Consider the following 17,126-nt stretch of genomic DNA (forward strand, 5'->3'; position numbering starts at 1 on the left):
AGCAATTTCTGGACTATGTAATCAATGTAGCAAATCCAAAATTATGCAGAAGATGCCGCAACTGCAAAATATCATAGCTCAAGGGGCCATGATTTTAAGCTTAATGGTGGAAACGTGGTGTACTGGTGACATAGAATTATTAAGTTAACTGACACATGATGCATTTCTCAATCAAGCCATTCCTATGGTATTTCTATAGCGTGAACCAAGCCAAAAGGATAGGTTCACGTTATAGGAGCAATTGGTGCTATAGATTGATATAAGTGAATGAATGACATGTAATACACAGAATTCAATCCCCATATATGCTTAATGTCTTAAAGTTGAATAATATAAAATCACAAATTTATACATTTATCACCTGAGAGATTGTTATTTTGCTTATTTTATGGTAGTCAAAAAAACAATGTATCCATAAAAGCAACCAACAAACAACATAAGCCTGAGAGTATTCAATAAGAGAGACTGGCACAACATTGGAATTTTAAACATATTAAGAATAGTTTCCCCTCATAGGAGTATGTGCATAATGTATAAATAATGCTTGCCACTGAATGTGAGAAGTATGAACATGTTAAAAGCACTATGCTGTGGATGTGAAATGGACCATTGGGTGTAACTAGAGGCTGTTCTGGAATTTAGCTTGAATGTTGGCCTTAAAAAAAGGTTACTACTTACCACCCAAGTTGTTGACAATCAGTCATCTGAGCACCTCTTAGTGATGCTCTGCCAGTAGAGGAACTTATGAGGTACTGGGGGTTAATCACCTATCAAGTAGCCCTGCAACTAGACGTCGTGCCTAATAGCCCTGTAACTAGGCTTCACTACAGCATTTTCCATATGTTACTGATCCATGCGCTAAACAGGGTCCTAACTGATCAATAGGGAGATTATTACTACAATATGCTCCCTTGCCCAATGGCCATGCCCAGGGGACTTCTGTCCCCTGGGCATGGTCATTGGGCATAGTGGCATGTAGGGGGGCACAAATCAGCCCCCCCATGCCACAATAAAGTTTTAAAAAAAATACTTGCCTGAACTTACCTTAAATTCCCTGGGATGGGTCCCTCCATCCTTGGGCGTCCTCCTGGGGTGGGCAAGGGTGGCAGGGGGTGTCCCTGGGGGCATGGGAGGGCACCTCTGGGCTCCTTCCAAGCCCACAGGTCCCTTAACGCCTGCCCTGACCAGGCGTTAAGAAATGACGCAAAAGCGGCTGGACGTCATTTTTTTTGACCCGCCCACTCCTGTGCGCCATTTTTGCACGGGAGTTTAAATAAGGCGCACAGGCCTTGGAGTCATTTTTTAGACGGAAACACCTACCTTGCATATCATTAACGCAAAGTAGGTGTCCACGCAAAAAAATGACGCAAACTCCAAGATCTTTGGCGCTAGACGGGTCTAACGCCAAAGTATAAATATGGAGTTAGCTTTGCGTCGGATTTCCGTAAAAAAATAATAATAATTCCGGCGCAAACAGAGTATAAATATGCCCCTGTATTTGTTAATCTGGTACAGTGTAATCCCTGTTTGATGCATTTGATGCGGAGAGGGGAATGCATCACACAGCGCGTGCTCTGGTGTGTAAGAGAAGGCATAGCCACCGATAGTACTTGGGGAGAAGTGCCTGAAATTATACATTCTAAGAAAAGTATAATAGGTGCATGCTTTCACATATTCTATCTATTGTATGTACCCATTTCTGACACTTTTTCCTATAATGTTATATTGCATGGCATTACAAAAATTTAGATGATCTGAAAATGGGTGATAAATGTAAATGTGTTCTGAAAAGAGGACTCCAACATATGTCTTGTCACCTGGCTCTATAAATCCCTGAAATGGCCCTACTGGATAACAGTGTCTTTGGAAAGTTGATCAGATAATGTCTGGCCATTAACCACTCACATCTCCATGCACAAACATGACCCACACAAGAGTCCTAGAAGATTTCCATTCCTTCCGTGAAATCTGATCTAAGGTAAGAAGTGATCCCGGTAGTCTGAGGCAAATTATGCAATATCCTTTTGAAATAATAACTAATGGTCAGTTTGTGTGATTAGTGAACCCTCCTAGGTCCAGTGTATGAAAAATACAGGGTGATTGCAGGAGCATAATACACAGTTTGAAAACTAATGCCAGAAAGAAAAAACACTTTTGTTGGATTTAGTGCAGAAATGTAAAAAGAAATATGAAACAATAGGACTAAGATGAACGTATAACACCCTGAAGTAGCATAAAAAAGGAGAACACCAGCAAAAATGATGCTGACCAATATTTCTGAGGGTAGTAGACATGAAGGGTATAAAATATTCTTAACTTGTAGTTCCAGGCTGATTTGGACCTAGACTCACAATAGAATCTCCTGTCCCAGACCAAGCCTGGGCAAATTAAATGTGAATTATATTCTTTGTCTTTAAGAGGGTTCCTAGGGCCAGTGAAGCGAAGATAGCAAAGCTGCTAGCAATAAAACTCATAGCTCCCAACATGCTCAATTATAATTTTTTACAGTTAGTGGACAGATCTTATTGCTATCCATTTTGAGACCATAACTGAGAGCCCCCAAAATATACTGCTGAAAATAAATCCAAGACGGTAAAGAGTTGTGGTTGTGGCTCAAAACTAAAAAAGAAACTTAACCTAGCCACTTCCCTTTTTGGGCTAGGCAACTAACTAAATAAAAATCTTTATATTTGGGGGTAACAATCCCAGATAATCTTAGTTGGAAATGGCATCTGTGAAAACATGACCAAGAGACTTCTCAGCTCAGCCACCCACCTGCAGAAACTGATCCACATCATTCTGAATAACATTATTCAAGCAACAGGAGTACACTCTGTGATTTGGTTATGAGATATTGTCCAAATGTTGTAATGCCATCCAAATACATATAATTGAAAGATCCTTCAGCAAAAAAGCCATGGCCCTTCCTATTCTACCACATATATGCTCTAGAGACATAACATCAATCCACGGTACAACCAATAATGCCTCTCTCTTCTTTGCAGCCAGGATGAATGAATCACCTGGTAGACAAAGAATAGAAAAATGCATATGTTCTCTCCGAAAGAACCATGTTCATGAAAATTATGAACTAGAGTGTTTTAACGTTCCAAGCAGAACATGTCTGCTCTCATAAAATATTAAAGCAAGCAACAAAAACTCTTGTCAAACAATGCTTAAATGGTACAGTCACCCAGAAAACTAACGAAGCCATAGAATCCAAGAAAATTACAACCTGGTCCAAGAGTTGCACAAGTCAATGTGAGAATAATTTCAAACAAGAAAAGACTTTTCTAGCTGACTTACAAGTTAATATGATACTCATTGACCAGCATAGCTGATTAAATCTCAATGGCCATGCTGCAGCTTTATTGGTAAATCACTGAATCTGTTACTGCTTCTCTACAAGACTTATTCACAAATTCTGAAAAGACCAACCAGGTTCATAATTCATAAATCAGTGATGATGCAGGCTGTGACCATGTCAGCTTATCTACCTGAGAGCAATGAAAATGAGCTCTTGGAAAGGGCAGCTGATTTCTATTGGTTAGAAGTAATGTCCCAGCTTTCAAAAGGATAAATATATGAAGTCCCAGGAGGTACATTCACAATTTCATTAAAAGACTGGGGGATACCGTTATGCAATGATTTTTATTGTTGCTCCAAAATTGTAGGGCTTTAAAGAATGAAAGTACATAATAAAGAACAACATTCCAGCTTAGAGCATTCAGACAACACATAACTCCATGTCACTAGGGGGCATATTTATACTCCGTTTGCGCCGAATTAGCGTCGTTTTTTTCGACGCAAATTCGGCGCAAAACTAACGCCATATTTATACTTTGCCGTTAGACGCGTCTAGCGCCAAAGTATGAGGAAAGAGCGTCATTTTTTTGCGTGAACGCCTTCCTTGCGTTAATGAGATGCAAGGTAGGCATTCCCGTCTAAAAAAATGACTGCGACGCAAATGCGTCGTATTTATACTCCCGGGCAAAAATCACGCCCGGGAGTGGGCAGGGCAAAAAACCCCGCATTTGAGCCGGATTTTAGCGCCTGGGTCAGGGCAGGCGTTAAGGGACCTGTGGGCTCAAAATGAGCCCACAGCTGCCCTCCCATGCCCCCAGAGACCCCCCCTGCCACCCTTGCCCACCCCAGGAGGACACCCAAGGATGGAGGGACCCACCCCAGGGACATTCAGGTAAGTTCAGGTAAGTATAATTTTTTTTTTTTTAATATATTTTTTGGGCATAGGGGGGCCTGATTTGTGCCCCCCTACATGCCTCAATGCCCAATGACCATGCCCAGGGGACATAAGTCCCCTGGGCATGGCCAGTGGGCAAGGGGGCATGACTCCTGTCTTTACTAAGACAGGAGTCATGTAAATGGCGTCTGGGTGTCGTTAAAAATGGCGCAAATCGGGTGGAGGCGATTTTTTGCGTCAACCTGACTTGCACCATTTTTAAGACGCCCTAGCGCCATTTTTCCCAACGCCGGCGCTGCCTGGTGTACGTGGTTTTTTTCCACGCACACCAGGCAGCGCCAGTCTGCTTGCGCCGGCAAACGCCATTCAATAAATACGGCGCCCGCATGGTGCTTCAGAATGGCGTTAGCCGGCGCAAAACTTTTTGACGCTAAACTGCGTTAGCGCAGTTTAGCGTCAAAAAGTATAAATACGGGCCTAGGTATCTTCCTCTATTATTCACTGTTCTTTCACAGTTAAGTATTGTGCCTTTCTGTTATCATTAATTTATCAATACAGTTAAGTATTATTTCTGTTATCATTTACTTACTGATGCTTATTTGACATATAAAATCAGAGATGTGCACTCTTACCCAGGTGAGCAGGCCTTTACATACTTCACCATTCCAATTTATGTTTGGCTTTCCTTTCCTTTTTTCTCTTCCCCTTTTCATTACCATTTTAAAAGCCACTATTACACTCCGGCCTTCTAATTTCAAGCTAACAAGATGCGCTTCTTTAAAAGACGTGTGGGTTGAGACTTGTGAGCAACATGCATCGGAGGCCGGAGGAACCAGTGATGCAGCAGTTGGGATTCTTCCTGCATTCGTCAAGCTTCAGACACGTTCAAGGAGCATTTCTGTGGGATATAGGAGGCTCACTCTCCTACATTCAGAAGGAGCAACTCGGCATTACCCAGCTAACTGTGTCCCAACCTCTTTCAAATAAGTAGAAAGGGAGCCTCCTGCATGTCGGCCACTTTCTATTGGACCGGTTTCTTAATGAAGATGTGCTTAGAATGCATGTGACACTGGACACGTCAGCAGTGCACCTGTGGCTGCACTACCTAAGCTAGGATCCCTAAACCGACATGCCCTTCCATATGTTAGGGACTTATAGGTAGGTTAATATTGCCAATTATAATTAGCCTAATTTGCATATCCACTTTACAGAGAGCACTAGCCCTGGGACTGGTAAGCAGTACCCAGGGCACAGCCAAGAGTCAGTAACCACCAGTATCTGTCCAAAAGGTTTGGGGATGACCAGGGCAAAAAGGAGGACTTTCCTACAGAGCGTTATTTTAATCAGCTGCTTTATCAGCATTAATAATCCACAAAAATTAATAAAACATACAAATAAATAATAATACAGAAAGGAATAAGGAGGTTATTAATTGTCTCATAGTATAAAAGTTAATGTCGGAGACCAGTAATTAACAAGGAATACCACGTTCTCACATCAGTGAAGATTTTTGATAAAGAATTAAAGTATTTCCTTCGGTAGGTGATGGAAGTAGTTTTCACTAAGAGAAAAAGGAATTCCCCATTGGAGGAGAGTTTTTCCTGATGGCAGAGAAAGAGACCCCTTCAGTAACTAAAAAAAGGAGGTAAGGCAACTAAAAGAACTAAACACCTCTCAAATGAACAACATTCATTGGGCAACCTGAGCGCTGCAAAAGACCATGATCCATCCCTGGACAGCCTGAACATTGCTAAAAGTCATGAACAACTATTGGGTAGCCTGAGCACTTTAAGGAGTGAGGTGTCCACGGTGGCACAAATAGCAGGAGCGACCCTGTTGGTGCAATTGATATAGGTATTTGTTGAGGCACAAGTAGCCTTCATGGGACAAGAGGCCACAGTTTTGATACTGATGATGAGCATTCAAGTTATAACAATATAGAAGATGAGGAGGCTGAATATGTCTTTCATCTTCTAGAATTATTAGAGAATGATATTCGTGAGGAGGACTTAGATCAGCCTTCAAATTCAAAGCCTAATCCAAACTGTACATATTGTAAACCAACGGGGCTCGGATTAGTAGTCTATGGACCACATGACTTCCTTTATAAAATTCTGGATCCACAAGTCCCTTGATAAAGAGACGCAGAACTTGATGAGAGCCGAATGTCGTAGTCATTCCTGGATATTAAGTCAGGAATAACACCTAATTTGGACCCTGAGCCTCTGAGTTTCCTTTTTAAGTCTGGGAAAGATCCTAGGAAAGGTCTTGAGCACTGCCTCAAATAGTGCCAAGACAGATTATTGGATACCCTGGATCCACTGGCCAGGATTTTAGACATGGCTGAGGAGGCCTCCTTTAAGGGCATGCCAGTAGATGTGGAGCTTCTTTATGGCTGGAGCCAATGGGCATTATGCCTGCTTGTTAATGCTAATGCTGGACTAATTCCCAAGAGAAGGAGAGCTATCCTAATGAGAATCAATCCAAAGTTTGGCGATCTTGCCAATAAAGAGATACCAGGGGACCCAAATTGGCTTCTCTTTGGTGAATGTTTTAATTAGATGCTGGGAAAATACGTCTCTATGCTTACTGCCTTTAGCAAGATGCAGTCCAATTTGAGACAAATGTTTAATAATATAGTTTTTATAAAGCCTAACAGGAGGGACCTTGCTGTCAGTCATAGCTGTCAAGGTCCCAATATTACCATCAGAACCAGCGAGGATATGGAAGAGGATTCTGTGAAAACAACAGTTTCTCTGTCAGAGTCACCAGATCCTCGGGGTCTGCGCATGTTCCCAACATGTCCACCACAAGACAGCTCCAATACTCTGATTAGAATGTCACAGAGTCTAAGAGAGTCCAAGTGGGGAAAAGGGGATTAGGTAGGGAACAACTGGGAAGGAGACCTGTAGGAAGCAAAAGGTTAAACAACACAATATCAAAATATAAATACATTGAGGTTCATAAAAACTCTCTGTTGAATCTAGGGTTCAATGATACTCAGAACATTAAATAACACTCTGTTGAATCTAGGGTTCAATGATATTCAGAACATGAAATAACACTTAGACTGAAAGAACATGATTGGCCTAGCACTAGACTCTAACTAGGCCTCAAGAAATCCAGGTACCTGGAAAAGAATCAAGAATGGTTAGTACAATGTTTCATATGGACTTTTCATGAGTTGTTACATACTGTCTAGGAATACAAGAACCTTCTAGAACAATGGCTCAGAACAAACACTGCCTCATTACATGAGGACAAAGGCAATCCAAACATTCCCTGGAAAAACGACAGGAATTGTACTAAGGACTTAACATGCACATAAAATGTAACATCTTGAATTTAACACCTCTGCAGAACAATTCAAGGGCCCTGGATAATTGTGTGCACTTCAGGAAACATTACACATCAAAGTTTTGATTGCCATGAAATGATTGTGCACATTGTAAATGATCTGAAAGCGGGAAATGAATTGTGCGTCTTGCCGATTCGAATGTCACCATGCAAATGCCAAGAAAGGGTTGCACACAATGAATATCAAGAGTTAAATGCACGGAATGAATCGCGCGTCTTGTTGATTCGAATGCCAGCATGCAAATGCCAAGAAATGGTTGCGCAGAATGAATATCAAGAGTTAAATGCACAGAATGAATCGCGCGTCTTGCCGATTTGAATGCCACCATGCAAATGCCAAGAAATGGTTGCGCAGAATGAATATCAAGAGTTAAGTGCACAGAATGAATCGCGCGTCTTGCCGATTCGAATGTCACCATGCAAATGCCAAGAAATGGTTGCACAGAATGAATATCAAGAGTTAAATGCACGGAATGAATTTCGCATCTTGCCGATTCGAATGTCACCATGCAAATGCCAAGAAATGGTTGCGCAGAATGAATATCAAGAGTTAAATGCAAGGAATGAATCGCGTGTCTTGCCGATTCAAATGTCACCATGCAAATGCCAAGAAATGGTTGCACACAATGAATATCAAGAGTTAAATGCACGGAATGAATCGCGCGTCTTTCCGATTTGAATGTCACCATGCAAATGCCAAGAAATGGTTGCGCACAATGAATATCAAGAGTTAAATGCACAGAATGAATCGCGCGTCTTGCCGATTCGAATGCCACCATGCAAATGCCAAGAAATGGTTGCGCACAATGAATATCAAGAGTTAAATGCACGGAATGAATCACGCGTCTTGCCGATTCGAATGTCACCATGCAAATGCCAAGAAATGGTTGCGCACAAAGAATATCAAGAGTTAAATGCACGGAATGAATCGCTCGTCTTGCCGATTCGAATATCAACATGTAAATGCCAGAAACCAAGAGCACATTCACATGCGCAAGGAAAAATCTTCCAACATGAAAACTAGGCCCAAGAAATCGAATGCCTTCGAAAATGGGATCAGGGGCCCAGCCCAACCTCCGTTTTACTGCCCTGATCAAGGATCACCAATACAATGAAGGGCAAAGGCCTGGAAGATCAAGGTAGGCCTCCGGAACAGGAGCTCAGGAAATTGCTGCTGCTCTGCACCGGGACCTCTGAATAGTGAGCATGTGGAGATGGTCTGGCTCCCTTTTATAGAGTCCAGGCCCAGCTCACAAACCACACCCAGTCATGCTGCAGGGAAAGCTTCTAGAAGGTCCTAGAAAGGGACCACACCCTGATACACTCTGTAAGCCTGTAGAAATACTTTGCAAATGAACATTATTTGCAAACATCATTAATAGTGGTTTCAAGGTAAAAGTCTGCAATGCAAAAGGTTAAAAAACTGCATACAAACACAATGCATGAATTATGCTCTTGCATAAAGACTGGGTTTTTGCATTTTAGTTGCCCATAGAGCGTGCGCTGCCCTGATGTTGACATTCTCCCCACAAAGTGGTCAAGCTCCTCACTCATGAGGCACTAGGGGCAGATTCCAAAAAGCTGGAGATCAAGAGAAGCCTTCCAGTTGTTTTTCCCCAAAGACTGGGGCAAGGTTATGTTTTTTCTACCAAAATGGGTCAGCCATAACAAAAGATTCTTGGGTGTTACAGACTGTAAAAGGCTTCAATATAGAGTTTTGTTAGGTTCCGAAGCAAAATTGTCACCCAAGGGAGTTGTCATTAGAACAGATTCAATTGGCACTGGTAGATACAAAGGTTGCACAAATGATGCTCAAGGGAGAAATTTGCTAAGTCCCAGACTCAGAAAAAGACTTCATAAGTACTATATTCCTAGCGAAAAAGAAGGACAAGGGTTGGTGACCAGTAATAAAGCTGAAGAAAACTGAAAAGGTTTTTGATTTACAGGCACTTCAAGATGGGCGGGATCCATCTTGTGCAGGACATTTTATAGGAAAAAGACTGGCTTGGATCTAAAGGCTGCCTACTTCACAAGATATTTACGGCTCAGTTGGAAAGGTATCTTGTGCGAGTTTTATTTCTTCTCTTTGGTCTCTCATCAGCCCCCTGGTGGTTCACCAAAGTTCTGCATCCAGTAGTTTCATTCTTGAGAAAGAGAGGAGTATTTTTACGGATTTATCTAGACAACATTGTGTTGATGTCTCATATCAGGGAGGGTTGTTGATGCACATAAAATGGTCAACGGACCTCCTGCGAGCATTAGGGTTCAATATCAATATAAGGAAGTCGATCATGACTCCTACACTGAACCTGGAATTGTTTTGGTTTTAGGTTGTAATGCTATCTGTATTTCACCACCAACTCCATCTTGACCACTGACTCCAGTTTCTGCTGAGCTTCAGGTGCCATCACAGTGGTGGTGCAGGTTTTTTTCCACACCTAGCTTGTTTTCCACAAAGAAAGTGTTCGTGCTTTTACCCCCCAGCACATAGTTACAGTGTATTGGAACAAAACATGGGGGATGTTGAAGACGGACGTGATAAGGGAGCTTCAGACTGGGAATTTTTTTAATCAAGGAAAATTGCAGTTCCTCTGTCTCTGGAATGCGCATTGGGGCAGGGCCCGTTCCTTTGCATGTTTTCGATGCAAATAAAGTGCAGTCAGTGCTTGAATTTCATGACCGAAGGAAGGGGGAGATTGCTAGACTTTACCTCTTGAGTTTGTTTAAGGTATATTAGGTGGGGAAACGTGGCACTGAGGTAGAAGCTCACCTTAACGTGGACGCATGGTTCAGGAAAAAATCCCATGTAGGGAAGACCTCCTGCTTTAGCCATTCAGGGTTCCTAGGCTTGTTGTTGGCAAGGATGAAGAATTCAACCACCATGGTGATGCATTTTAATTGTTAATCATCTTGCTTGGCTATGCATATATATATATATATATATATATATATATATATATATATATATATATATATATATATATATATATATATATATATATATACACTGCATATATTCATTGTTGATACATTACACATTTTCTGTCTGTTATTGTTTAACTGCTGTGAGCATTTTGGCATTTACATGTGTTTTATTGCATTCAAGTTGAATGCTCATGTTCATATCTTTCTCTGCTTTAATTTAATATCTGGGAAGAGCCTTAAGAAATTCATTACTAAGACTAAGAGTGTTGCATTGTTTGACTTTGTTTCCTCTTAGTTAAAAGTAGAGCAACACACAGGTAGACACTAACATGACACAGCGTTGTCTACCCCAGAAAAAAACTAACAAAGATCAAGAAGGTAGTATCTCATATTCTAGCGAAGGAAAAGATAAGCCTGATGGGTTTGGCAAAACTGACGTGACTGGACTTTTGTCATCATTCAGTGAGGCTGTCTCCCCAAGACCATTGAATTACAGAGCTATTCAGAGACTGAAAACCATGGGTTCAATGAAATATCTACGGAACACAAATACAATTCCCTGTCCCAGGAGGCTCGAGAGGGCCTTAAATGGTAGTTGAGCAAGCTGGACATCTGGAATGACAAAGCAATATTTGGAAATGTACCGGAATTTACTGTAGAATTGGATGCGAGCAAACTTGGTTGGGGTACAAGACTAGGAGAGATATAAACTGGGGAACGTGATCCAGGGAGGAATTATCTCTACTCATAAATTGCTTGAAGATGTTAGCGTCCTGAAGGATTTGATGAGCTTCAGGTCTACTCTAACAAGCAGTGTGGTATTGATCTGAATGGACAATTTCACTGCTATATCCTATATCAATCATTTAGGGGGGGCAAGATCAACACAACTTGCTGATCTAACCAAGAACACTTGGGGCCAGAGGTATGAAGAAATGGCCCTGCGAATTGCAAATAGCGATTTTTAAGAAATCGCTATTTCCGAGTCGCAATAGGCCATGTATCATAATTGCAATTTGGAATTAGCGATTTCTTAAAAATCGCTATTTGTGGTTTGCGAGGCCCAATTACCGAATCGCAATTTTCATTTTCGCAAATTGCGATTTGGTAATTGAAAATTGCAAATTGCAAGGAATTTTGACAAAGCACACCTGGAGGAGCCTGATGACATCACAAGCAGGAAGTGAGTCATCCCAGGCAGTTTCAGGTGCCACACACAAACCAGCATCCAGAGAGAGCAGCCCAGCCACACTGAGTAACACTCTGAAGGAGGCAGCACACCTGAACAAGGATGGACACCTCAGCCCAAGGAAAGGAGAAGGGAGAAAGAAAGAGGAAGCTCAGATTTAGCGAGCAAGAGCTGGAGGTGCTGACAGAGAAGGTGGTCAGGAGCCATGACCGCCTTTTTGATAAAAGCTCACTCCAGGTGCTGGAGAGTGAGAAAAGGAGACTCTGGGCAGATATACAAACTAAGGGCCATATTTATACTTTTCGACGCACAACTGCGCCAACGCAGTTGTGCGTCAAAAAATTTAACGCCGGCTAACGCCATTCTGAAGCGCCATGCGGGCGCCGTATTTATTCAATGACGTTAGCCGGCTTTAGCCGGCGGCGCTGCCTGGTGTGCGTAAAAAAAAATGACTTACACCAGGCAGCGCCGGCGTAGGGGAAAATGGAGCTTGGGCGTCAAAAAATGGGGCAAGTCAGGCTGAGGCAAAATTTTCGCCTCAACCCGATTTGCGCCATTTTTTTTTACTCCCAACCCCCATTGAAATGACTCCTGTCTTAGCAAAGACAGGAGTCATGCCCCCTTGCCCAATGGCCATGCCCAGGGGACTTTTGTCCCCTGGGCATGGTCATTGGACATAGTGGCATGTAGGGGGGCACAAATCAGGCCCCCCTATGCCAAAAATAAAATAAAAATAAATACTTACCTGAACTTACCTTAGTGTCCCAGGGGGGGGTCCCTCCATCCTTGGGCGTCCTCCTGGGGTGGGCAAGGGTGGCAGGGGGTGTCCCTGGGGGCATGGGAGGGCACCTCTGGGCTCCTTCCGAGCCCACAGGTCCCTTAACGCCTGCCCTGACCAGGCGTTAAAAAATGACGCAAAAGCGGCTGGACAACATTTTTTTTTGACCCGCCCACTCCCGGGCGTCATTTTTGCCCGGGAGTATAAATACGCCGCACATGCCTCGGAGTCATTTTTTAGACGGGAACGCCTACCTTGCATATCATTAACGCAAGGAAGGTGTCCACGCTAAAAAATGACGCAAACTCCATGAACTTTGGCGCTAGATGCGTCTAACGCCAAAGTATAAATATGGAGTTCGTTTTGCGTCGAATTTGCGTAAAAAAAAACGACGCAAATCCGGCGCAAACACAGTATAAATATGTCCCTCAGATCTGCGCAACTGGAGTGGCACAGCGCTCGGTCGACGAAATTAAAAAGAGGTGGTATGACATGCGGTCCCGTGCGAAGGAGAGGATGGCAAGAAGACTGGAGGAGGCCAGGAGCACAGGAGGCGGTCAACCCACAGAGGCACCATCCACCCCATTAGCGGACCTAGTGGAGTCCACACTCCCCCATGAAGCAGTGAGTGGGGTCACAGAGATAGACACCACCGGCACACCAAGTATCAGCCAAGGTAAGTGCAATATTGGATTGTAACCCCATATGTGTATGCACAAAAGCCCCTTAGGAATTAGCAAGTAATGTACAACATTGTGAGAAGTAGTCCATTCCACATCTTAGAAGCAGCACAACAATGCATTATGGGAGTGGCTGTCCACAACCCAGAGCTGAAAGTAGCACATACAATGTAATTAAGTAGAGCGACACCCAGAGGAGCACAACACTCACAACACAGTGAAGAGAAGTACCTGTACCTTTATTACCATTGTGTGCCCTTACTTTCAACAAACATAATTGACATGCTGCATATTGTCGTTGCAGGTGGGCCAGGCCTAGCAGCCACAGCATGTGCCAGCGTAGGGGAGACTGACACCCATCCAGCCTCAGACTCAAACACGAGTGGGTCTGTCACCATTGCGCCACTCTGAGGCAGACCCAGGGCACTACCACTGCCAGAGCTCAGTCAGGACTCGGATGAGCAGCAGGCAGGGTCACATACACCATCCCCAACTGGCAGGCGCACCCAGATTCAGGAGGCCAGTTTTCAGCAGACCACAGCACCCCACAGGATGGCGACAAATGGCGGTGCACAGGCAAATGAGGCAGGTGAGGGTCCCTCCTTCATTGGTGGGCTGGAAGCAGCTATGTTGCAGCAGCAGCACCTACAGAACAAAATGATCACTGGTTAACAGAAACAAATGCAGCAAAATAATGGCAACATGGGGGGCCTGCATCGACAGCTTGAGTGCCTGAATGCGAATTTAGAACAGCTGCATGAGGAACAGGCATCGCAGGACACAAGGGAGCTCACTTCTGCTGTGCAGGAACTATGCCAGGAGCTGCGGCATGACAGGGTGAGCCACCGCAGACAGGAGCAACGATTCATGAACATGTTCGGGGGATTCTGTCGCTCTGTCAACAGGCTAGCTACTTCAACCTCACTGATTGTACGTCGTGCAGTGGCTGCACAGGTGGAGGCAGCACACAACAGCAGGGATGTGGCTCACGGACTTGTCCAAATCACAGATGTGATTGACAACATCATGGGATAGAGGTCAGCCACACCTAGTGAGCTTGGACTGGGGGACACAGAGGACACTTCCAGCCTCAGCAGCCTAGCTGTACCCGCATTCAACACCAGACGGCGCAGTGCCAGGCACAGCACTGCCACTGAGGCGGACAATCGAGGTGCCAGTGAGGCAACTGGGCACCCGAGTGGTGTGCGTGGCCGCAAGAAGTAACTGTAGCGGCCAGAGGGGTAATGAGTACACTATGAAGTAATAGTGCATTACTCTGAACTTCTATTGTTTCTAGTTTTTGTAACTCAATTTTTTTGCTATTCGTTGGACTAACATTACCTGACATTAAGGTAATACATTTACTTCACTACAGGTAAATTTGTCAGTGCATTTGTCTTATTCATACTTACATCTGAAATGGTTGTGTGTGATGTCAGCACGCCTTTGCCTTCCCTCTGCTGCACTGGTCCTGTCTGCTGGCTGTAGGGGTGGTATGGGATCATCATCCTCATCAGATTCAGTATCACATATTTCTACAGGTATGCCCCTGGTGGTAGCTATATTCTGCAAGATTGCACAAGTAGTCACTATTCTACATGTGGTCTCTGGGCTGTACTGTAGTGCCCCTCCACTTTTGTGGAGGCACCGGAAGCGACTCTTCAGCAGTCTAAAGGTGTGCTCCACCGCGTTGCGGGTCGCCCTGTGTGCTGCATTGTATCTCCGTTCAGCAGGTGTTGCAGGATTGAGGTAGGGCGTTAACATGTAGGTGCACACTGCGTAGGCACTGTCTCCTGGAAGGGACAGAGGGTATGATGAGTAACTGAGCCATCTGAAATCAGCACGCCATCAATTCGCCATTGTATAGAGGGACACTACCTAGCAGATATCCTTCTCCAAACTCCCCAGCTAGCAGTCATGTGTGAATGCCGCTATGGCGACTGGTTAGTGCCTTGGGCAAATTTGCAAAGATAAACAAACTAGAGGTTAACACTTCAAAGACAAAAACAATGTCAATAGGCTGCTCTTTGAATCCTGCAAACAAAATAAAATTGAACGGTTTCACTCTCGATACGATCTTGGACTTACAGTAGACAATAAGATAAATTTTGTGCCGCAAAACCAGTATATTCTACAGAAATCCAAAGCCTTGGCGTTCGCTTTCTGCACTCTTGCTAAAAGATTAAAGGGCCCATCATATAAACCACTAATGTTGGTTATGTCAGCTAAATTCCTTCCAGCAATTACATACAGAAGCGCAGCCCAATACGGGAAAGATGCTAGCCTTCTGGAAAGGCAGCAAACAAAAATCTATAAGCAAGTCTTCAATCTTCCTCGCTCTGCTTCCCCTGCACAGATAAGGCTGGAATTTGGTCTAACACAACAGCAGCTCGACAGGAAGGCCCACACAATAAAGATCTGGTACAAAATAAGTAAAAACACTGCCAGTTCGCTAGTAGCGGCCCTATGGAGTTCAGTAAACAGCAATCCTAATTCAGTATACAACAGATACCTGAACAACTCCTTGCAAGAGACGGAAACAAAGTACCTATGGGATTCCGACATGTGATATTCCCTTTTGTGTTGAGCGATAAAAAAGGACATAAGTATCCAATCTTTTCTAGATGATAAAGCTAAACTTGCGCAACGCTCACACGCCTAGCTGGTAATGCACACTTATACCACCATGGCCCCATCACAATGCCTGGCCGAAACCTTCGCACTTCACATTAAGCATCGCTTCTTGACTCTGCGTTTGGGAGCATCTCCTGCTAGAGCGGATCAACCATCGTGGAAGAATAATGGAGAGACTTCCTGCAGGCTATGCAAAGGCCCAAAAGAAGATATGGTTCACCTGATTTGTATTTGTCCAGCCTTAAAAGAAGCCAGCAGACAACTATTAAAACCGCTTTTTATGAGAAATGGGACTCGTTCCTGTCAGTCAGCGGTGATGTCAATGTTTGATCCTAATGATGCACAATCAATATGCAAACTTATAAAATTCTTGACTGCACACACCAAAGACGTAAACCTGCCATCCGGGATGCATACTTAATCGTGCACTTTTTTGCATCTTATAATTAAGAAACTGATTTCAGATCCTCGCATGGTTTCATGGCCAAGGAATTTACGGAATTTTATAGAATTTTAGAGATGTTTTTATCTTTAAATATGTTGTATTATGAGATGATTGTTATGGTTTTTATTAACTAAACAATAAAGATTATTATAGTGGCCGCTATGGCGAAAGATGTACGAATCATGTGTGCTCCCTGGATACCTGGCCACGAGATCAGTAATGATGTAGGAGGCATTGCAAATCACCTGTATATTAATTGAATGTTGGTATTTACGGTTGCAGTACACATACTCTGTGGCTGATGGTGGACAGATTGCAAAATGTGGCCCATCTAGGCACCTAGGACGTGGGGGAACTGTGCTATCTGGTAAAAATCTATTTTTGTCTGCTTTATATCCTGTGGGGTGTGGGGGAATCTGATGTACTAGTGTATCCTGCTCAGCATGGCGTTGATAAATGCATTGAAAAATCAAGAGAGGGCACTCTGTGAACCCCTCCAGCTGCTGCTATGACCCCTTGATAGCTCCCTGAGGCGAATAGGTGGAGGGAGCATAATACCTGCACATGGGTGGGTATGTTGTTAGTCCTTTGTGTTCTGCACTGCAGTGTGGGTTGTAGCTCAGCTATCAGATCAAGTATCATGGCTGAGTTCAACCTATACCTCTCAAATATTTCCTCCTCTTTCTGGTTAAAAAGTGTAAAGCGCACTCTGAAAATGCGCTCATGTCCCCTCCTCCCTCTCCTGAAACCTGCCAAGATCCTCATCCTCCTCGCCATGACGTAGAGTGCAGCCATTGTGGAAAAGAGTCTGAGGCATTCTGGGCCACTTTATATAGGTTGCACCTGGTTACCACCTGATTTCACTTAGTGGTATTTTGCATGTGCAAAATGCAATTCTGCGAACAATCGCAATTTTA

Source organism: Pleurodeles waltl, chromosome 3_1, assembly GCF_031143425.1.
Source record: "Pleurodeles waltl isolate 20211129_DDA chromosome 3_1, aPleWal1.hap1.20221129, whole genome shotgun sequence".
In the NCBI taxonomy this organism is placed as follows: domain Eukaryota; kingdom Metazoa; phylum Chordata; class Amphibia; order Caudata; family Salamandridae; genus Pleurodeles; species Pleurodeles waltl.